Source organism: Hylobates moloch, unplaced genomic scaffold (genome assembly GCF_009828535.3).
Source record: "Hylobates moloch isolate HMO894 unplaced genomic scaffold, HMol_V3 SCAFFOLD_18, whole genome shotgun sequence".
In the NCBI taxonomy this organism is placed as follows: domain Eukaryota; kingdom Metazoa; phylum Chordata; class Mammalia; order Primates; family Hylobatidae; genus Hylobates; species Hylobates moloch.
In genome coordinates this window covers 65,297,705-65,320,052 of record NW_026652293.1, presented here as the reverse complement: position 1 = coordinate 65,320,052, position 22,348 = coordinate 65,297,705, and the positions used below count along the sequence as shown (strand labels likewise).

At 44.8% G+C, this 22,348-nt stretch overlaps 1 long non-coding RNA gene across 1 annotated transcript; it reads left to right on the top strand.

Moving 5' to 3' along the window:
• Positions 1-463: 463 nt before the first annotated feature.
• LOC116457995 (uncharacterized) lies at positions 464-16,087 on the top strand. The gene is made up of 3 exons (XR_009210904.1): positions 464-570; positions 12,613-12,819; positions 15,035-16,087. It is a non-coding gene; the product is annotated as an uncharacterized LOC116457995 (long non-coding RNA).
• Positions 16,088-22,348: the final 6,261 nt, after the last annotated feature.

Below are 22,348 nucleotides of genomic sequence, written 5' to 3'. Positions count from 1 at the left end.
ATCATGAGAACAGCACAGAGAACAGAATGTCCCCATGATTCAATTACTTCCCACCAGGTTCCTCCCATGACACACAGGAATTGTGGGAGTTACAATTCAAGATGAGATTTGGGTGGGGACACAGCCAAACCATATCACCCCAGGAGGGTGGAGATCAGTCATGAGATTCCACAGTTGCTGTGGAAGCAGAATCTATAGAACACAGCAACTCAACAATCAACAGGGCTTTGAAGTGGAAAAGGAGTGGGTGGTGGGGGTGTGTGTGGCTTTAGGGTCTCTGGCTTAGGAAGCTGAGTCTCCGTAGTGCCATTCACACAGATGGAATGAGGGAAGAAGCAGTTTCATGGGAAAGTAGTAAATTTTATTGAGTAACAAGAGCTTGGGGGATCCAGAAGAAAGCTGGGTTTGCAGTTCAGGAGTCCAGGAGAGAGTCAGACTGAAAACATAAGCCCATGGATAGTCAGTCATTGAAGCCATGGGAATGAAGATCACCTATGGGAAACACAGATGGAAGAGAATGTTACGACAATGAAGTGTGGTCTATACAATTAATTGCTGCAAAGAACTCAGGTAAGACAAGGACTGAAAAAGAGCCATCGGGTTTAGTAACAACAATGCCTTTGGTGACATTGGAAGTACAACCTTAAAAGTGGCACAGTAGGCTGGGCGCAGTGGCTCACACCTGTAATACCAGCGCTTTGGGAGGCAGAGGCAGGCGCATCACGTGGTCAAGAGATCGCAACCATCCTGGCCAACATGGTGAAATCCCGGCTCTACTAAAAATACAAAAAATTAGCTGGGCGTTGTGGCACGCCTGTAGTCCCAGCTACTCAGGAGGCTGAGGCAGGAGGATTGTTTGGACTCTGGAGGTGGGGGTTACAGTGAGCCGAGATCACACCACTGCACTCTAGCCTGGCGACAGAGCAAGACTCCATCTCAAAAAAAAAAAAAAAAAAAGTGGCACAGAAGGTGCAGAACACTGTGTACAGAATGCAAGAAGTAGCCACTGAGGCAATGAAGACAGAGTGCAGACAAGGCTCAGCATGCACGATTCCGAAGGAAAGGGGAGAGATAATGAGGCTATCTAGTGAGGAAAGTGGAGTGATTGAAAAAAAATTCTTTTTAAAGACAGATGTGTCTGGAACACATTCAAATACCGATAAAAATAGACTAGAGCATTGAGAGAAATCGAATATGGTTATTTTAAATTTGGGAATATAAGAGCTATAAGGTAATATATTAGCCAGATAGAATTTTTTTCACTTTAGAAAAAATCAGTTTGATTATAATAGGTATGATTTACCATACCTGCTATGTGCCAAGCACTGTACTGGGCATTTTATATTTCCAGTGATTTTATGTTTAAACAACATTAGGAGGTAGGCATTACTATCATTGCTATCATTATTTTACAGATGAGAAAATGAAGATGTTATGTGTCTTTCTCAGCCCATGAGTAGTAGATTTTCAATTCAAATTCCAACCTTTCTCCAAAATCCATTTTCCTTACACAGCACCACCTCTTCAGCGTATATTTGCTATTTGGTAGCAGAATCCTTGGTGAATGAGCATCGAAAGGCATGTTTTGATCAGGCTGGGAAATGAGGAGAGAATGCAAAGATCTGAAAGGATCCCCTGTCTGGAATAAATCTTGGTAAAAGATGCTACGAAAGCTGGACCTAGGACAGGAGGATATGAAGGGCAAAGGGAGACAGGCAGAATGAGAATATGATGATAGCAGAGGCACCAAAGCATTGTGTAGGGGAAAAAAGTCCAGCGAAGTGGGGAGGAGCAGAAAAGAACCCACGTCCTAGGCTAGCCCACACAGCACTCTTGAACAGGGGAGATCTGGTAATTACTCTATTGATTTTACACATCTGGATAAAGGAAATGCCAGTGATAGGCTGCTGACAACCACCTTTCTCTACTACACTCCTTATGTGCATATCCAACCACTTATTTGAAACCTCTACTCTTGATTTCTCCCTGAACCTGTTCTTCCCCAAGTCTCCCCATTTCAGTAAATTATTCTACCTTCTGTCCAGTTGTTCAAGAAGTCATTCTTGACTCCTCATTCCTGCTTATTCCATATAATCATTATCTGTTGCCTGTGTAGAAATATTACTAGAAACTTAGTGGCTTGAAGCATACTTCTGATCTCAGTTTTTATGGGCGGGAATACAGGCACAGCTTCCTCTGCTTCAGGGTCTCTCACAAGGCTGCAATCAAGGTGTTGCCCAGGCTGCAGTCTCATCTGAAGCTCAAGTGGGGAATTATCTAATTCCTCATAGTTATAGGCAAGATTCAGTTCTTTGTGGGTTACTGGACTGAAGTCCTGAGGTCCTTACTGGCTATTGGCCAGACATCATTCATTGCCATAAGGGCCTCTCCATACAGAAACTTGCTTCATCGGTGTCAGCAATGGGGAGAGCTAATAAAGAGTCTGCTGTCAAAACAGATGTTTGGATCTTATGTATTGCATTCACAGAAGTGCCATGCAATCACTGTTTCTATATTCTGTTGGTTAGAAACAAGTCATAGGCTCACTCCATATTCAAAAACAGGAGACTTCACAAGGGCATGAATATCAGGAGGTGAGGATAAACAGAGGCCATCCTGATATCCGCCTACTACATCCCATCATCCAGTTCATTGCTAAGTCTTGTGAACGCTACTCCCAAAACGCCCCTTGCATTTGTTCATATTCCTCCATTGCCAGGGCCACCATCACCAATTCAGGGACCATCTCTCACTGGACAATTCTTTGGTCCCCTTGGTTTCATTCTTTCCTCTCTGAAGTCTATTCTACACACTTAGATTATATAATTTCTCTTCCATACTTAAAAAATCCTCCAAAAAGTTCCCACTGATGACAAAATAAAATTGAAACTCCAACAAGACCCTACATTTCCTGGCCTGCTGACCTCTGACTTAATCTGATTTCATATTCCACAACTCAGTATACTCTGAGTGCCGGCTGCTTATGGTTCTCCAACTCCCTGAGTTTATTCCTGCTTTTCAGAATTTATGCTTCGTATTTTCTCTGCCTGAAATGATCTTTCCCCAGGTCGTTTGCAAAGCTGTCCCTCCCTTGTCATTCAGCCCCAGCCCAAGTGACATGTCCTTGGAGAGGCTTGCCCTGCTGTATTAGTCTGTTTTCACACTGCTATAAAGAATACTACCCAAGACTGGGAAATTTATGAAGGAAAGAGCTTTAATTAACTCAAAAGTTCCACATGGCTGGGGAGGCCTCAGGAAACTTACAATCATGGCAGAAGGGGAAGCAGGCATGTCTTACACGGTAGCAGGCAAGAGGAGAATGAGCAAAGGAGGAACTTGCCAAGCAATTATAAAACTATCAGATCTTGTGAGAACTCACTCACTATCATGAGAACAGCATGGGGGTAACTGCTCCTATGATCCAATCACCTCCTACCAGGTTCCTCCCTGAACACCTGGGGATTACAATTTAAGATGAGATTTGGGTGGGGACACGAAGCCAAACCATATCACCTGCCCAAAGAGAAAGGGAGGAACCAGGATGATTTCCAGGCAATCACCCAAGCTATCTCTACCACATTGCCTCTTTTAATTTTATTAAAGCCCTTATCATTCACTGTCATTTTCTTGTTTACTAATTAACTGTCTTTTCTTTTATTCGAGTTTAAGATCTGTGAGAGCAAAATCCCTGACTTTCTTATTTTCCACTACACATTCCCATCATCTAGAGTCAGGCTTCAAATATAACAGGCACTGGGTAAACATTGCTGAATGAATGAATGAATGAATGGTCAATTAATTAATGAATCAAATTACCCATTCTGGGCTATCTTTAGATGTCTGCACAATATTAATAATTTTAAAACTGGGCTGGGAATGGTGGCTCACCCCTGTAATTCCAGCACTTTGGGAGGCTGAAGGTAAGAGGATCATTTGAGGCCAAGAGTTCAAGAACAGCCTGAGCAGCATAGCGAGACTCCATCTCTACAAAACAACAACAACAAAATAGCCAGATGGCCAGATGTGGTGGCACACTCTCATAGTCACAGCTACTTGGGAGGCTGAGGTGGGAAGATCACTTGAGCCCAGGAGTTCAAGGTTGCAGTGAGCTATGATCACACTACTGCACTCCAGTCTGGGTGACAGAGTGAGACCCTGTCTCTAAATAGATTAAAAATGAATTTAAAAAACTGAAGTCCTTTTGTATGCCCTTATTTTATTGCCACTGAGATCCAGCCTTAGAAAGTTTCCTCCACCATTCTTTAGGAAGAGTTTATAGCCCATTCATTGATCACCATTTACTTCCCATGCACCCCAAGATGTATTTTATAGCACAAAATTAACAAAACGCTTTCCTGGAACAAAAATGCCACCACAGAAGGCATTTTGTCAAGGTCTTCAGGGAGCCAAATTAACCCAGTGGACCTAAAGAGAGAGCATCTCCATCATGCCTGCAGGACTGACAGAGAAGATAATCTCAGTATTCCTCAGCCACAGCTGTTCTGTGGGCATCATAGCTGGTTTCCACTATGATGTTTCTTTCACAGGTACGAACGTTTCTGTAGGAAAATAAAGGGTTGCACCAAATGGAAATAAAAGCCACTCACTGAGAAATAATGCCATGTGGGAGATGTGGTGGAGTCCAAGAAAATTAAAAACATTCCAAGTTGCTGTTTTGGTTTGTTCTGTTTCTCTTTCTGATGAGGCCAAATGATTGACATCTGTTAGACACTCCTTTGTGTTTCAGAGCTGATGTCGTACCCATTCAGAATTTAAAAAGAAAAGCTAATCATGATTATTGCCTCATGGTGTATATCAGTCTGCTGAAGGATTTTTCTGAAGTGAATACATGTGTTTTGGCAGCTCTTGTTTGGGGGAGAGAGCCACCTGCTCTAATTCTTCAGCTAGTGGGAAGGTTTGGCACTATCCTCTGTTGCTCTTTAAACCAATACTCAAAAGGGAATAATAGGAATATGAAACAAAAGAAACAAACAAGGAGAAACATCTCTTCTATTGGTGTAGCCACCAAGGTCTACTCAGAAAAATAAAGCCCAGATGAAAGAGTTCAATGGTAAGAATTTAATTAGGGGAACTAGTTAGGAAGGTGCTGGAGGAGCTGAAACGGCCAATAAGGGTCAGTGAAAGAAGACATCAATTCTTTGCATCTCAGAGGAGATTCAGCTAAGTGCCTTGCCCCAAACAACCTGATACATCAGATTAGCAATAGCGGCAAGCTGCGACCACACAGGAAAGCGGTGTTATGGGTCAAACTGTATCCCCTCAAAAACGTATGTTGAAATTAGGTCATCACAAATGTAATGAGTTAAGTTAAAATTAGGTTAGACTGGAATAGTGGGCCCCTAATCTAATAGGACTAGTGTCCTTATAAAAAGAGAAGAGACACAGAGACAGACATAGGGGCAAGATGGCCTTCTGATGACAGAGACAGACTAGAATAATGCAGCTGCAAACCAGAGAATGCCAGGGATTGTGGCCACCACCAGAAGCTTGCAAAAGCTGAGGACAGGTTCTGTGCAGTCCCAGAGGGAGCACGGCCTTGCTGACACCCTGATTTTGAACTTTCAGCCTCCAGAGCTGTGAGACAATACATCTCTGTTGTTTTAAAATACCCAGTCTGTAGTACGTTGTTAGAGCAGCCCTGAGAAACTGATATGAAGAGTGTTTTCAGAATCCAAGCCCAGGACCACCTGGGGGAGGTGGATTGATGAGGCGGCCCGGGAAGAGGCTGGGGTCATGGAGGGAGGGCCTAGCTGGTAGGATCTGCGACTGCAGAGGAGACTCAGTCATTGCTGGAGAAGCCACCAAAGCAGGTGAGTGTCGGGGAAGGAGGGAGAAATACTCTGGCCTCTCTATTCCTCTCATCCTCCCAGCTCCTGCCAGTGCCTCTCTGTTTCTGAATCTAGTTAGAAACCAGTTGGCACAAGAGTCTGCAAAATCGTTGTTTCCGGGGGCAGGGTGAGGAATAAATCTGAGTAAAAAAAGACAATGCCTGTCACTCTAAGGGGCTGTCACGTTAGGCTGGCATGTGCACTGGATGTTCTGTTCTCTGCAGCCAAGTCGGGAAATACAGGATATCGATTACTGCACATACCCTAACAGTAGGATTGTGGAGGTTGTTTGAAGTGAAAAAGATCCTAACCACAAACGCAAAATATTACAAGCCACTGTGGTTTCATTATTAAAGGCATTTGTCCAATGACCTGGAGTCCAGAAAACTGCCACAAATTGGATTCTTGACAATTTGGATGTTGGATTTTGGACAAAGATGGTTCACTTTTTCTATCATGTTATACAGAAGAATTGAAACAATGGTATTGGGTATTGCTATGAAGAAATGGAGAAAATTTAGGGCTGAAGACCTAGAAAATTTGTTTTTTAAATAGAGAGAAAGAAAATTCTCCTTCACCCACTAAAATCTGCCAAAATCAAGAAGGAAGTGAATAGATGCTAGAGTGATATTTATTTCACGACCCTATAGGACTCCCCTGGACCTAACATTCCACAATAAAAATGTAAACAGTATATACTCAGCGGTCATTTGCAAAAGGGTTGGAAACACTTGTGGATTTAAACAAATGCAGATACTTAAAATAAAAATCCCCACCATTCTTTAAAGGAAGCAGCATTTGGTAATGAACTTGAGATAAAGTTTTCTTTCTTTTTTTTTTTTTTTTGAGATGGAGTCTCGCTCTGTCACCCAGGCTGGAGTGCAGTGGCGTGATCTTGGCTCACTGCCAGCTCTACCTCCCAGGTTCATGCCATTCTCCTGCCTCAGCCTCCCGAGTAGCTGGGACTACAAGTGCCCACCACCACGCCCGGCTAATTTTTTGTAGTTTTAGTAGAGACGAGGTTTCACTGTGTTAGCCAGGATGGTCTCCATCTCCTGACCTCGTGATCCACCTGCCTCGACCTCCCAAAGTGCTGGGATTTACAGGCATGAGGCATCGCGCCCGGCCAAAGTTTTCTTTCATATAAAACAGAATAATATAATATACGTGCATATATTTTATAATATATTTTAATATTTATAGATAATATTTTAAAATTTGTGATAAAAGAAGGCATACACATTTATTTGCCAGGACAAAACTCTCCTTGGAACACAACATTTATGAAATTAGTCCTTGCATAGGTGACGGTAGGCATTGTCTCTAACCAATATCTTGTTCTGACTGCTAATCTTTTGTTTAAAAAGGACACCACAATCAATCATTCATCAAAAATAACAGGCAGCAAAGGACTGAGGTAATGTGATTGTTGCTTTCCAAAGTCTGAAATTAGCATAGAAATAGAAGGTAAGCTATCACACCACTAAATAATTAATGTGGCCACCGCAAACATAGGAGCTCACAAGGAGGCCTTTGACATGTGTGGGATGATAGCACATTCATGGTCATTACACCTAACATAGAACTTTTTGACCTTGCTGATTAAAGTGAACGTTACAAGTTATAAATGTGATATTCTGTTGGAAAAGGTTGAGGTTTTTAAACAGATCCATCAGTGTCATGTTCAAACCACAACAAACATGAAATGATAAACAAAATTGAAACCCACAGGAAGACCTCCAAAGACCCTACATGCTCACATGCAAGCAATGCTCACTGCAGCACACTGCAACTGGGCGGGGGCCTGGGACACAGCAGGACACAAAAACTCCTCTGGGGCCAGGCGCGGTGGCTCACGCCTGTAATCCCAGCACTTTGGGAGGCTGAGGCGGGTGGATCATGAGGTCAGGATATCGAGACCATCCTGGCTAACACGGTGAAACCCCGTCTCTACTAAAAAATACAAAAAGAAAATTAGCTGGGCGTGGTGGCGGGTGCCTGTAGTCCCAGCTACTAGGGAGGCTGAGGCAGAATGGCGTGAACCCGGGAGGCGGAGCTTGCAGTGAGCTGAGATGGCACCACTGCACTCCAGCCTGGGCGACAGAGCGAGACTCCATCTCAAAAAAAACAAAAAAACAAAAAAAAAAACTCCTCTGTAGGGTGATATAAATCCCTCCACATCTATATCGCTTAGTTGTAAAATAAGGGAAGGGAGAAAAAGACAATCCAAACTGGCAGTGGCACTCAGGAATGGAGTGTCAGAAATAGATTCTTGAGCAGAACCTTCAAATAGATCACGAATCAAAGAGGAGAAGAAAAAAGAAATGTGGGTTGCAAATACAAAATTAGCATAAACCAAGAGAACAGACTTTATGTAGAGTGAAGAAGATAAGTATTTCTCTTGAGTGTCCATAAAAGTGTCCCCTGGGAGTACCATAGACACTTTCTTACTGTGCCCCTGGAGGTTTCATACTAGGCAGCATGCTTTCATTGTAGCTGGGCATAGACAGGCTGAGTGCCTTGTCCAAAACAACCCAATACATCAAAGTAGAGCTAAGATGGGTCTTCTCAGTCCCTGAGTTTAAGGACTTCGATCACTTAATCGCACATGCTGCAGCTCTCAAAGATGACTTGGCTTCCTGCAGGTCCAAAGCACATTACCAACTTAATGAGTAATGATACTAAAATGCAAGAAGGCTACGTGTGCACAGTGTCTATCCCCTGCAGGGTCCCTGTATGACCATAGTAAGTTTTTATTGCTGAGAGATGGAAAGGAGAAATTTTACACAAAAATCAGGATGGGCAGAGCACTGCCCAGGTACATTACTTAAAAAAAAACGAAAAAAAAACTCTTTCTAGTGTTTAATATCCAAATGACTTACTATTTGTCCCCTGAGAAAATATTTTATTGAAAGCTACATAAATGCTATTCTGATGATTCTTATATAAAACACCGAATCCCAGTTACCATATCTTAAAGAACACAGATGTGGATGCACTTCACCTGGGTGGCATGCTCACCATTTAACCAGAAGGTTAGGGCTAGTACACCTTGTTTAGGATTCCCAAAGGGAATAGAGCAAAACTTGCTCTATACTAAAGGCAAAATAATGAAATCTGATGACAAAACACCATCCTAAAATAAAGATAATATTAACCATTTATTAGATTCTAGGTGAACTAAAATTTGAGCAAAGAGGTGAATTTACTCTGGGGGTTGGTAGAAGACAAGAATGTTTGTAGACTGTTTAGAAGGGAATCTAGTGGTAAATGGTCACCCATTTTTCTTTGTACGTCAGGGAGTTTCATTAGAAAAATCTCTGCTAGTGCGTTGATATTCTCCCACAGCTGTGGCCAGTAAGTGTGTCATAGTTACCGATGCTAATTTGACAAGAAGGCTGAAGTGAGTCCAAGTGTGGGAGTCTTACCTTCTTAGCAGGCTGCATCGTCTCCACTGTGTAATCTGACCAACTATTCCACTTCAATGTACTTTTTTCGCTATAAACACAAAAGTGTTTCCTCTCATCTCTACACTCCTCTAAGAATATTACTTTTATAATGCTAAGAAAATCTTTGTAGTTATTTGAAAACAGAACAACATAAGCAAAAACAATTCTTTTTCAGAGGGTTAAAAATAAATAGCCACTTAACCACACAAGGGTTAAAGTATTTCAGGTGATTTAAAATACAGTAACTTGACTGACTGTCCCAAGTGGGATATATCCTAATGGTAAAAAGAAACTCTGGAGAATTTTTTTGTTTGTTTTGTTTTGAGACGGAGTCTCATTCTGTCGCCAGGCTGGAGTGCAGTGGCGTGATCTCAGCTCACTGCAACCTCTGCCTCCCAGGTTCAAGCAATTCTCCTGCCTCAGCCTCCTGAGTAGCTGGGACTACGGGCGCACGCCACCACGCCCAGCTGATTTTTGTATTTTTAGTAGAGACCAGGCTTCACCATGTTGGCCAGGATGGTCTTGATCTTTTGGCCTCAGGTGATCAGCCTGCCTTGGCCTCCCAAAGTGCTGGTATTACAGGCGTGAGCCATTGCGCCTGGTCCTACTCTGGAGAAATTTTAAACTGTATTCTATATTTATATTGAATGATTTGGGCATCATTTTTCTGAAACTAAGACATGCAAGGTAAAAACAAGTAATTATGTTAACTTTGCCAGAACCAAGAATTTCAGGATAAGTGATTAGAGTCACAAATATAAAATCAAAAAGTAAAATTTCTCTGCCTTCTCTTTCAGTTGGCTGTGTCACTATGCTCGTAAGGTATTCTTTTCTTTTAAAAGTGCATATTTTATATAGCCTTGTCCACTGAAAGGGGCAAAGAAATACGGAGTAGTGCTCAGACTATGATCTCGCAACATCGTTTCGCATGTAAAGTCTCTTTGGAGAAATGACTGTGTCAGATCTGGTTCAGGAAATAGACAAGATGAGCTAGAGGATCTTATTACACTAGAACATAAGAGAAATCTTTTAAAGATCACCAGGGTCATGTCAAAAGGGTTTAGAAGCCAAATTAAAGAGACACCCTCACTAAAGATGGGACAGTTGGGTTCTCAAAAAGGATAGTAACTGCAAATAATTTTTAGGCATCTAATACTGTATCATTCATGAGTTCAAAATGATACTGAAAATGAGCCACCATTGATCTTTGGTCACATTTAGCAGATGTTAGGAAACTATTCTAAAAGCAAGAAGACAGTCAAGCATTTATTCTGCTTTTCCTTTACAAACTATGTTTAGGGATTATCATATAGCTCATGAAGAAAAGTCTTTCTTTAAAGCAGCACTCCAGCTACTAAATGAAGAAGGATTAATATAATGACATCATTTCAGAGCTCCTAGTAAAATAATGGATGTAGGCAGTGATCATCAATGGCTGCTAAAACTGTTAGATGAGAAACTGATGGGGAACTTTAAAATGATGGAAAGACTAACAAGATTTGACCCAGCAATCAATCTTAACATCCCATAAAGGGAGATAATCAGACATTATGTGCCTCCTGATGAAAGTACACAACTATGAGTCATTCCTGCCAAAAAATAGAAATTTAATCTGATAAATCTTCCAGATCGAATTGCTAGCTTTTAAGAAAACAGAATGTGTTAAATGACACCATGAAGATGCAATTAGTAAAATTCATAGGAAAAATGACCTGGTTTCTTTAATCTCTTCAACAAACACATTGAAAAGAAAAATATAGAGAAGGAAATCTATAGATTAAAATAAACAAGAGGGGCCTGGTGTGCTGGCTTAAACCTGTAATCCCAGCACTTTGGGAGGCTGAGGCAGACAAATCACTTGAGCCCAGGGGTTTGAGACAAATCTGGGCAACATGGCAAAACCCTGTCTCTATAAAAAAATACAAAAATCAGCCAGGCATGGTGGCATGCAACTGTGGTCCCAGCTACTTGGGGGCCTGAGGCAGGAGGATTGCTTGATCCCAGGAGGTCTAGGCTGCAGTGAGTCAAGATCACACGACTGCACTCCAGCCTGGTTAACAAAGTGACACCCTGTCAAAAAAATTTTAAAAAAGAAACTTAAGAGTTATATCAACCAAACGCAATGTGTATCTATTGATCGTAATTCAACTAAACCAACTGCTGTAAAATACTTTGAGATAATCTTAGAAATTTGCATAGATTGAATATTTTATGATATTAAGAAATTATTAATAATTTTATGTGCAATATTTATGTTTTGATCATGTTTTAAAAGAGCCCTTGGCTGGGTGTGGTGGCTAACACCTGTAATCCCAGCACTTTGGGAGGCCGAGGTGGGAATCACTTAAGGTCAGGAGTTTGAGACCAGCGTGGCCAACGTAATGAAACCCCGTCTCTACTAAAAATACAAAAATTAGCTGGGCATGGTGGTGCACCTGTAGTCCAAGCTACTCGGGAGGCTGAGGCAGGAGAATTGCTTGAACCTGGGAGGCAGAGGTTGCTGTGAGCTGAGATTGTGTCACTGCACTCCAGCCTGGGTGACAAAGCGAGACTCTGTTTCAAAAAAAAAAAAATAATAATAAGCCCGTAACTTGCAGAAATACATAGTAAAATATTTTCAGATGAAATGATGTGTCAGGGATTTGCTGGAAAAGAACCGAGTTTGGGAGGGAAACAATGGAACATTGGAGGAGACATTTGTGCAACAATATCAACCACAAGTTAATAATTATTGAACTAAGTAACAAATACATGAGAGTTTGTTATAGTATTCTCTACTTTTGTATGTGCTTAATAATTTTATAGCAAAGAGTGGAAAATAAGAAAGCTCTAAAAATCAACGTTATTCAAATGCTTACATTACCAAAAGTTAAACTTATACACACATTATTCTGTTCATGTTTCTCTCCCATTGTCTAAGATTATTTTATTTATTCTAAATATTATGGGAGAAAATTTGATAACATCTCCTTGGCCTCTTTAATGATTAAAAGTAGAATTGAGGTCTCAGTGGACCTAGTGCAGCCACAAATTGGACCCTAAAGGAAAAGATAGGTTGGTGCTGCTTTCCATTTGTGAACATAGCTCTTTAAATAAGTGGTAGCTTAAAATAACTTGCCTTTGGGGATCATACTCAGTGAATATAAAAGGATGAAACAACAATCCTTAAGCCACTAGAGCTGGGGTGGGACCAGGTATCATAGCATAATAGAGCAAGTGTCATAACATCAATGACTCCCACTGCGTGGTACAGGTGAGAGAATTTTTAGGTCTTTCTCAAGCTGAAGGATGCTCTTTTCCTGCTCTCCCTACAGAATAGAGTGATCTGTGATATCTTCCCACTACTCCCAAGTCAGGAGAGAGAGAGAATGAAGGTCCATTGCTGTAGAGGAACAAACTGAACGTGTTGAAGGTCCTGCAAGGCCAGTGTGGCTGGAATGCAGACACAACACCAGGAGGAACAGGAGATGGGGCTGACAAGAGAGGCAGGAGTCAGATCTCATGGGAACTGTCACCTGCAGGTAAGAGATTTGGACTTCATGCCACGCCACATGCGGTAAGAAGCCATTGTTGGTGTTTTAAGCTGGCAAGGGCAGTGGCTAGATTCGCCTTTTTAAAAGTTCACTCTGGCTGCATGAGGTAAACAGGATCAGAGAGGGACAAGCAGGGAATCATGTCAGAAATGTAACCCTCTCACCAGGCACAATGGGAACCTGGTGGAGGTGGTGGAAATGGAGAGAAGTAGGCAGATATGAGATATAATTTGGAGATAGAACAGACAGGACTTGTTTTTTTTGTTGTTGTTTTTTGTTTGTTTTGTTTTTGTTTTTGTTTTTTTTTTGAGACAGAGTCTCGCTCTGTCGCCTAGGCTGGAGTGCAGTGGCACCATCTCGGCTCACTGCAACCTTTGCCTCCCAAGTTCAAGCGATTCTCCTGCCTCAGCCTCCTGAGTAGCTGGGACTACAGGCACGTGCCACCACGCTCAGTTAATTCTTGTATTTATTTTAGAGACGGGGTTTCACCCTGTTGGTCAAAATGGTCTCAATCTCATGACCTCATGATCCGCCCACCTCGGCCTCCCAAAGTGCTGGGATTACAGGCATGAGTCACCATGCCCAGCCAGGAATTGTTGATGTATTGGTTAAGGAGGATCACGGAGAGAAATTTCAATGGTAACGCCCAGATTTTTTTGTATGATCAACCAGAAGAAGAGATGCATTTATAACTAAATGAAGAACAGAAGAAAAGAGGCATATTTGTGATCAGAGATCAAGAATAAAGTTTTGAGCACATTAAGTTTGAGATGCTGATTAATCTATCCAAGGGACATCCCAGTGATGATAAACAGAAGTTAGAATGCACATCTGGAGTAAAGAAATATCATCAGGCATTTAGGCTGGGCATGGTGGCTCACACCTATAATACCAGCACTTTGGGAGGCCGAGGTGGGCAGATCACCTGAGGTCAGGAGTTCGAGACCAGCCTGGCCAACATGGCCAAATGCCAACTCTACTAAAAATACAATTAGCCGGGAATGGTGGCCCATGCCTGTAATCCCAGCTACTTGGGAGGCTGAGGTAGGAGAATTAGTGGAACCCCGTTGCAGTGAGCAGAGATCATGCTATTGCACTCCAGCCCGGGCAATAGAGCGAGACTCCATCTCAAAAAAGGTGGGGGGGTGGGCAGGGGAAAGAAACATCATCGGGCATTTGCACAAGGTGGAAAGGTGATAGCCCCAATGTTGATCAGAGCAGGAAGTATTAAAAGACTGGGTGGGGTCATAGGGAGAGAGGCAACTGAAGTTAGAAGCCCCCGGAACTGATAAGACCCACCATATTGACCGTCTTAGGCTGTGGCCCTCCAAATCCCAGCCACACTAGCACATAGAATGCTCCTCTAGGCCGGGCGCGGTGGCTCAGGCCTGTAATCCCAGCACTTTGGGAGGCCGAGGCGGGCGGATCACGAGGTCAGGAGATCAAGACCATCTTGGCTAACACAGTGAAACCCCGTCTCTACTACAAATACAAAAAAGTAGCCGGGTGAGGTGGCGGGTGCCTGTGGTCCCAGCTACTCGGAGAGGCTGAGGCAGGAGAATGGCGTGAACCCGGGAGGTGGAGCTTGCAGTGAGCCGAGATCGCGCCACTGCACTCCAGCCTGGGTGAAAGAGCGAGACTCCGTTTCAAAAAAAAAAAAAAAAAAAAAAAAAGAATGCTCCTCTAGTGAGTTCTGTCGTTCCCCAAACATGGGACACCTTCTCAGCTTTCTGGGGAAGCTTTCCCAGGGTGAAGTGATTCTTCTGCCATCCTGTAAGTATGATTCTGAGCTTTGAAGACAGGGCTGGCCCAAGGGAAGCCCAGGATTGAGACAGAGTTAACTAAGATCTTAGGATAGTGTCCAAGAACCAGATAAATTTTTTTTGTCTTTCTTAAGGAAGCCTCTAATCAAGGTAATTATTGTGAAAAGTAGGAAATGATTTGTGGTACTGCCCAGTAAGCCTCAAATATTGCTGGAAATCATTAATCACATCAAGGTAGGGGCATGCCATGCCCTCTTTAGAAGTAGAAGTGCCTTCTTCAGCAGGCAGAGATTTTACCCAGAAATTTTACTCTTGACACTCTCAGATAAATATTTTTTAGGTTCGGGTTTGGAGTTAAAGCTGCAAACATCATCAGAGTCTCATGGGATACCAGAATGAGAAAAGTAGTCTGAGTAAACATCTGTTTTTGATCTTTTCAGTGTTGCAGACCTCTTTGAATACACCATGAGCACCGTGGATTCTCGCCTCTGGAAAATAAAAATCACCTACAGAAAAATTCAGACAACTTTAAGGAGTTTGAAGAATCCCTGCTAGTCGTGGACCCATTTGGAGTTGATGGATTCCTGACCATGACTCCTTGGATTCAGAAGTCATATAAGATGCAATTTAACAAACATTGGAAATCAAACGAGCATTCTGAGGAAAAGCAGCATCTTCCATACATCATCTTCTGGAATATCCCTGATCTGGATGAGGTCACAGGAGTGTCCATTCATAGGGAGCTCTTCTTGGAGCTCAGAGATCATTGAGAGAGGGTAATCATCATGGATGTGTCCAAGTGAAGGTAGTTTGGAAAGAAACAAAGGTACCCTTTTTTCTCACTAAACATCTTAGGGTCCCCATTAGCAGGAAGGAAGGAAGAGGACAGGTGAGCTCCCTGGTATTGATGTATTTACAGAGAACCTAGGCATCAGCCATACATACAGAGGACACTCATTTGGCCAGAATTGGGGCTTTGACTTTAATTAAATTCTCTTGCTCCCAATAAGACCTCTCTTAATCTGAAAACAATTTGTCATAAGTGATGTACCTGCCAAGACCTCATGGCAAAGAGGCACGGGTTACCTAGTAAATGTTGCTGGCAAAGTCCAGCGTGACTCTAAAGGGACAGTGGCTTCCTTTGGATGGTCATGTGCTGGTGCTGGACATAGCAATCAGAAGGACAGTCGTGAACACCCAGGAGTGAACCAAGATGCAAAGTTCAAGTCCGAGGGAAGAAGGGTGCAGTGTGGAAGAAGGGAAGGCAGGTGCTGCAGCCCTGCCTACAAGCAAGGAGGGAGCCATTAAGAGCCCCAAGCTGGCCAGGCGCGGTGGCTCACATCTGTAATCCTAATCCCAGCACTTTGGGAAGCCGAGGTGGACGGATCACCTGAGGTCAGGAGTTCAAGACCAGCTTGACCAACATGGAGAAACTCTGTCTCTACTAAAAATACAAAATTAGCCAGGAGGCTGAGGCAGAAGAATTGCTTGAATCCGGGAGGTAGAGGTTGCAGTGAGCCGAGATATGCCATCACACTCTAGCCTGAGCAATAAGAGCGAAACTCCAACTCAAAAAAAAAAAAAAAAAGCCCCAAGCCTACTTTATCAGACAGAGGAATCGAGTTGTATTTCCTTCTCACCAAGAGACACTGGAAAGCTGTGATCTTACGCCAGTGAAGAAAGTGAGAGGAAAATAAACTCTTTCTAAGGATGAATCCTGAAAGCCTTTCACAGACAATGCTGGTTCTATAAGAATGACCTGTGATGGTTAAACCATCACAGTCTTCATTCCAATTGACATTCTAGGTAAACCTGCACACAGCTTTTTCTGTGTATTTTCCAAAAAAGGATCATTTTATAAAGGCTCAAATTATTTACAAATATTGTGCATATTCTTGCTGTTTCTCAGTTCTTTAAGAAACATACAAACATACATATTGGCTGGATTTTCCCCAGCCAATATGAATGTGCTCACCTTCCCTTGGGTGAGACAACACAGGCACAACATGCAGCTCAGGATAAGTTTTATTGAACTTTTAGAGACCTAGTTAATTAATTAATTTTTTGAGATGGAGTCTTGCTCTGTCACCCAGGTTGGAGTGCAGTGGCATGATCTCAGCTTACTCCGCCTCCCGGGTTCGAGTGATTCTCTTGCCTCAGCCTCCCGAGTAGCTGGGATTACTGGCATGTGCCACAACACCCAGCTCATTTTTGTATTTTTAGTAGAGACTGGATTTCACCATGTTGGGCAGGCTGGCCTCAAACTCCTGACCTCAGGTAATCTGCCTGCCTCAGCCTCCCAAAGTGTTGGGATTACAGGCGTGAGCCACAGCGCCCCACCCAAGAGCTAGTTAATTTAAAAAAATAGTTTACCAGTTCTTTAATAAATAAGAAAATGGAAACTCAGCCCCAAGGGGAAATGGGATTCTAAGTTTAACTTCCTTAGGCAGGTCCAGTTTTGTGTGGTTTCTGTGGTATGGGTGAGTAGTTGTCACACAATTTGATCTCATAGTAAAACTGATGCAGGAAGACTTTTGTTCACTCTGTTTTATTAGTGAAATGAATCCAGAGCTGCTTTTTTATGCTAAACACTTTAAAGACATAATGAAGACAGCCCTTCCTCCTCTTGCCTGAGGGAATTTAGGAAGACATTCCTTGAGGAATCTATTTAGGGCTTTGGAGACAGGAAAGGTAGCAGGATATGGTAAGAGCAAAAGCATCAGCTACAGTAGGTAATGCCTGGGGTTGTTGAAACTGATGGAAAAAAAGGTTTCCTGTACAAAAACCAAGCACCGTTTTATTTTAATGCTCAACCGAGACCCCTTCCTGAGAAAACCAGCCACGTCTGTGATTCTTGACGAGGGTAGTTCCTCTGAGCCCTGTGTTCGCCAGAGGCCTGGAGGAGTAAGTGAGAAGTAGAGGGTGCTGCCAGCGCAAATGCTTTGTCATTTAGAACTGCCCAGGGAGCAGTTATAAAACATACACCTGCAAATTACAAGAGGATGGCATGGGCTCACAGGTGCAGCAAGACATGAAGTGACATCTGTCTTCAGTGTCCCTTTTCTTGGAATACTTGAAAGGGTGACTCTGTAGGCTCAGACTCAGACCACGCCGCACCAGTTGCAGTCAAGAGATCTTTATTGGAGGAGTCCGAGGGAGAGCCGAAGCGGAAGAAGAAAGAGAGCGAGGGCGCTGCAGCCTCCGTCTTTTATGCCTAGGGATGTTACATGGGGGTTGCTGATTGGCTGAGGGGCTGGGTCTAGGCTGAGGCGGGAAGGCGTGACCTCTGATTGGCTCCCTTTGGCGGGCCTGTGTTGGGGAGGAAGAAGAACCCGGAACCAGCGCCATTAGGGTGCTCTTGTTACCTAACATTCCTCCCTTTTTTGTTTTTTAAGAAGTGGGGAGGTGGGCGTCACTGTTCTTCTGGCTACTTCCTGCTGAACGGGGGCGTCGTGGGGAAGGGATATTGGAGGACTGTAGGGGCAGAGCAACAGCAGGAGGCCAAAGAAGACAGCGCTGAAGGTGAGCACTTCCCGGGGTGTGAAGTCTAAAATGTCCCTTGTAAGTAGAGGTCATCTATGGACGCGAGCCATCCGTATGGCAGGGAAGGATCTGCTATGAGCCACGTATCTTCTTGGAGGGCCTGGAGGAAATCTAAGAAATTACAGGTCCTGGAGGCGGAGGCCATAGGTACGGGAGTCCTGGTAGTCTTCCTCGGTTGCTAGGAGTTGGTAGTGCCTAATGAGAGGCTGGTTAAAAGTCTGGTTAGATAAGGAGGAGATTCGTTGTTGTATGAACTTTATTAGGCAAGGGAGGAGAATACACAAGGCCACTATGCCTAAGAGGGGTCCGAGAAACGGTAGGACCCAAGCTAAAAGAGGCATTTTTAGAGTGCCCCAGGAGAAGGAACGAGAATCTGAGATGCGTTGTCTGATCTCAGAAGCCTTGTCCTGTATACGCTGGGCAGCATCTCGCACTATCCCTGACTGATTAGTGTAAAAACAACACTCTTCCCCTAAGAAGTTGCAGAGTCCTCCTTTCTCAGCAGTGAGGAGGTCTAGGCCTCGGCGCTTTTGGAGAGTTACTGCTGCTAAAGAGTCTATTTGAGATTGTAAAGTAAGAATAAATTTTGTTATTTCTTGTAAACTGTCTGAGAAATCTTTTGAGAGGGTGTGGTAGTAGGATAATGACGTGGACAAGCCGGCTATTCCAGTCCCTGTGGCAGTGGCTATTTCTAATCCTATAAGTAGGGGTATTAGTTGTACGGCTCTCCGCTGACAGACTTGAGCTTTGAGGGGTACTGATAAGGTCTGATTCCCTGGGGCAATGTCAATGTGGGGGCTTAGAAAGACTAAGGTGCAGGTGCCTGTCCAGTTAGTGGGGAGGCAGATATAGGTTGACATTCCACATAAGAAGAATATGCCTTGGCTGGGTAGACAGAACTCGTTATGTATGTTAAAAAGGTGTGTGAGTTTGTTGTTTTCATTTTCCCATACTCCTAGAGTATTTGCTAAGGTAGCTCCAGTGAGCGACTGGAAAGGGGTGTTGGGAGCAAACTGAGTGGCTCCCTGTGTTTTATTTTCCCATTGGAGGAAAAAACATTTTGTATCTACTAGGAGCCATTCGAGAGAGTGATTGAAAGAGGGGATGAGAAGGCACTCACTAGTGGTGGGGGCGCTGCTGCAGGGAGTCCAGGGGTGAATGGTCATGCAGGGAGTATGTCTGCCATTACAGAACCTGGACTGTTTGTTGAGTAGGGAGGAGGTGATGATTTTGGGGGCCCAGAGAAGCGGACAGGCAGGTTGAATGGAGCTGTTTGGGTGACTTGAAAGCTAGCATGATCCACTGGGGCTTGAAGTTGAAAGGTGTAATTACACTGATGTGGTGGTAGGTGCCCTAGAGGCAGGCCAGATGACAGGTTGCGTTGTATGCATAAAGGGGCTTGGAAAGTTAAAATAGTATTTGTGGTTACAGGGCCGTGTACGGGCTTTTTATTGTTTGTGTAACGGGTGATGTTGGAAATGTAAGAAAGCAAAAGTTGGGCTGCACGTCCTGCCATGGTATTTTTGGTCGTATCAGAGATGGGGAAGTCGGCTAATGACTGCATGTTTAGAAGTTGGAAAGGGTCTTTTCCTTCACAACGAGGGTGGTAGGTCAAGTTGGTGAAGACCTAGTTTTTTGCGGGAATGGGAGTGGCAACATAGCCAGAGGTTGATAGAGAGATACACAGCCAACAGTCATTTGCCAGGGAAGGATTGGACTGGTTTAACAGAGTGTGAGTTAAGTTGAGAGTCTTGTAGAGGTAATTAGGAGCTAGTGGAAGGGGAGGGGTGGTTGTATGAGGTATCCAAGGAAGTAGGAGGGATATATGGGCAAAGAGCAAATAGGAAGGTAAAGAGGGTGCTCTGGAAAACGAGATCATTTTATCTAGTATGAGTTCTTTCACCTGTGTTTTTTGGAGGAAGCGGTCGTTCCTCAGGGTCGTGGTAGGAGCCTTTAGGCGGGGTAGTCGTTGGGCGTATGGTCTGGCCTCGTGCCTGGACTATGGGAGGGCCAGAGGTGGAGACAGCACCCCAATACTCCTGCAGAACCGAGAAAGTAGCTCCGGTATTAAGGACTAAAATGACGAGACGCCCATCCACTGTAAGAGGCACCCTGGGCTCCTGTGTGGTGATGGTGTGTGTCGGGGAAGAGGTCCCAGGGCCCCGTCAGTCATAGGCCGCTAACCCAATGAGATCAGCTTCAGGACGGGGGTTGGCCCAGCTCCCCCGAGGGAGCTGGGGCAGTCGGTCGCCCAGTGGCTGGATTGTTGGCACTTGGGGCACGGTCTTTTGGGTGGCCTGGGATTAGGACACTCATGAGCCCAATGACCTTTGTTCCCACATTTAAAGCAGGGTCCAGGGGGTTGGCGGTGAGTGGTGGACATAGAGGCATGGCGTCTGATAGGCTGGGTTGAGACCTTGAAGGCCTGAGCCAACATCTGGCACTTTTGCCTCCTTGCCTGCTCGTCACGGTTGTGGTAGACTTTGAATGCGGTGGCGAGGATCTCGGTCTGTGGGGTAAAGGGACCTCTGTCTAGCTTTTTTAGTTTGGCCTGAATGTCTGGGAAGCTTTGTGCGAAGAAATGGGACATGAGAAGTTGCCTGCCGTCGGGGGCTTCGGGGTCTATGTTGGTGTATTGTTGGAGTGCCTGTGTAAGGCAGGCGAGGAAGGCGGATGGGTTTTCATGTTTTTCCTGAATGATTTCGTGAAGTTTTTCAAAATTGACTGCCTTTTGGGCTGCCTTGCAGAGACCTGTTATTAAACAGGTGGCGAAGTGGTCTCGGGCCAAGACACCATTCTGGGAGTTACAGTCCCAGCCAGGGTCGTGTTCGGGGACTGCCTGTGCCCCGATGGGTAGGGCTGGGGTTGTTTGGTGAACCTGATCTGCATAAGTACGGGCCTGCTCCTAGACCTGCCTGCGCTTCTTGAGAAGGAGGGGGTTAGAGAAAATTTGATATAAGAGGCAGAGTTAGAAGTGTAAGAGCCTAAGCGTTTATAAGTTAGCCATAGAGAAGGGAACATGGACACGAAGAATGCCTTCTGCCCCTGCAACTTCTGTAAGAGGGGCGAGGACGGAGAGGTGTGATCTGGAACGAGTGGTGGGAGGGCTGAGTGGCGGAGGTTGCGGAGGAAGGGGAAAGAAAAGAGAGGTTGGGGGGAAGTGGTAAGGGGCGGGGCCGCCGCTGGCCGGGCGGCGGCCGGAGGGTGGGGCTGAGGGTGGTGATATGGAGTTAAGATCGGGGGAAGGTGGGGGCAGCGATAAGATGTTGAGGGTTATGCGGGGGCTGTGGGCATAGGGGATCTCTTCCCATTCTCCTGTTCGTTCACAATATTTAGAGGCCCATAAATGGGTCATTTATTTTGGTTGTTTAAGGGGTTATGAATTTAAGCGTTTAGGTTTGAGGTCGGCGGCAAGGCCTAGGGTAGCCAGATTGTCTAGAAGGCATTTTAGGGGGGAGTCGGCCGGCAGGGATGCGGAGCCTCCCATAGTGGTAGAAGGGGCAGTGATGGCTAAGAGGGCGTCCCCTAATTAGCCGAACACTGTAACCAGGTTCAGAGCCTTCGGTTGGTCGTCACCAAGGCGAAGGGACTGAAGGGCCAACAGGATGGCCGAGGGACCGTGAGCCACCTGGTACTAGGATTTTGTATGTAGCCTACAGTGTGGCGCGGGGCGGAGGGGCAAGGAGGAGAGGGAGAAAACTCCGTTTCCTGCGGGTCGAGGAGGGGAAGCAAATGATAGGGGCCTACCACTGCCGTAGGGGCGTCGGGCGAAATGTGTTTGTCACGGGAGTGGCTACGGTCTGGCGATTTGCCCAAGAGGTAGGCCCAGGAGGGGAAAACTTACTGAGATGAGGCCGGTGGTGGGCGAAGAGTGTGGCGAACAGGAAAATGGGCGAAGACTGACTGGGGGCCTGGTCTGAGCCTGAGAGGGATTGGGGTCCCACCAAAGGCGGGGAGTCCCAATCCGAGTCACGGCACCAATGAAAGGGTGACTCTGTAGGCTCAGACTCAGACCATGCCACACCGGTTGCAGTCAAGAGATCTTTATTGGAGGAGTCCGAGGGAGAGCCGAAGCGGAAGAAGAAAGAGAGCGAGGGCTCTGCAGCCTCCGTCTTTTATGCCTAGGGACGTTACGTGGGGGTCGCTGGTTGGCTGAGGGGCTGGGTCTAGGCTGAGGTGGGAAGGCGTGACCTCTGATTGGCTCCTTTTGG